Raw genomic sequence first — 1381 nt, forward strand, 5'->3', positions numbered from 1 at the left:
ACACTAAGGAGCTCTAGTAACATAGTGATTACGAATCGTGCTGTGAACCTTAAGGTCAGCAGTTTGAAACTACCAGCTGTTCCGCGGCAGAAAGAAGAGGCTTTCTGTTTCTTGCTTCCATAAAGATTTACAGCCTCAGAAACCCTGTACAGGGTCGCTATGAGTCGGAACCAACTCCATGGCACATAACCACTACCACCATACAGGCCATTACAACTTGTGTCAACACCATGCATGTCAGAGTATATGCGCATTTGAATTTTTTAGCAGTTTTTTTTTAGATTTGGGGGAAGTATGTCTGCAGACCTCTCTGCTATCATGTTGGTAGAGTTGGACCTCCAAGTGTTTGGGTTTGCCCAGCACACTAGCTATTTGCACCACTCAGAAACTCCTAGTACACCTGTACTGTATTGTTTTTGTTAAGTGCTGTTGAGTTGATTCTGACTCACTATACAGGCTTTCTGATGAATAGCTGTTGGATTAGAATCACCAACCTTGTGGTTAGTAGTCCAGTGCTTATCCTACAGAGCCACACCAGGACTCTCCTGTACTTACTCTATGCTAACTATAAACTCTATACTAACTATAAACTATAAACTTTCTAAGATTTTAGGAATAAAGGACCACTTGGCATAGTATCATGTTCAGCAAAGGTTTATATTTTACTAATTTAAAGGTACGAATTATGTGTGTTATTGCTGGGCGCAGTCCAATTGGTTTCTGACCCATAACGACCCTATGCACAACAGAAAGAAACACTGAATTTCAGAATCATTACACCTGAGCCCATTGCTTCTCCAATTGTGTGAATCCACCTTGCTGTGGAGGGGAGGGGAGGGGGAGGCTCCCCTCTTTTTCTCTGTGGATCCACTTTACATCTTAGTTTCTAAGGAGCATTCTGGTTGTATTTCTTTCAACACAGCTTTGTTGTTGTTGTTTGGGCCACCCATGGTGGTGGTGGTTATGTGCCATGGAGTCGGTTCAGACTCATAGCAACCCTGTACAGGGTTTCCGAGGCTGTACATCTTCAAGGTAGAAGAAAGCCTCATCTTTCTCCCGCGGAACAGCTGGTAGTTTGGAACAGCTGACCTTGCGTTTTGCAGACCGATTCGTAACCACTACGCTATTAGAGCTCCTTAGTACATTTAATATTCTTCTTTAACATCCTAACTCAAATGCATCAATTCTTCTATGGTTGTTCTTATTTATTTATTGCCCCACTTTCACATGCATGTGAGGCTATTGAAGATAATAAGGTTATGAGTCTGAACTGACTCTACGCCACTTAACAACATTAACATCCAAGGGAGCCTTGGTGGTGGAGCTGATGTGTTTCAAAAGAAAAGTTTGAACTCACTTGCCAGGGAGAAAAATGGTGGTA

Source organism: Chrysochloris asiatica, unplaced genomic scaffold, assembly GCF_000296735.1.
Source record: "Chrysochloris asiatica unplaced genomic scaffold, ChrAsi1.0 scaffold00140, whole genome shotgun sequence".
NCBI lineage: Eukaryota > Metazoa > Chordata > Mammalia > Afrosoricida > Chrysochloridae > Chrysochloris > Chrysochloris asiatica.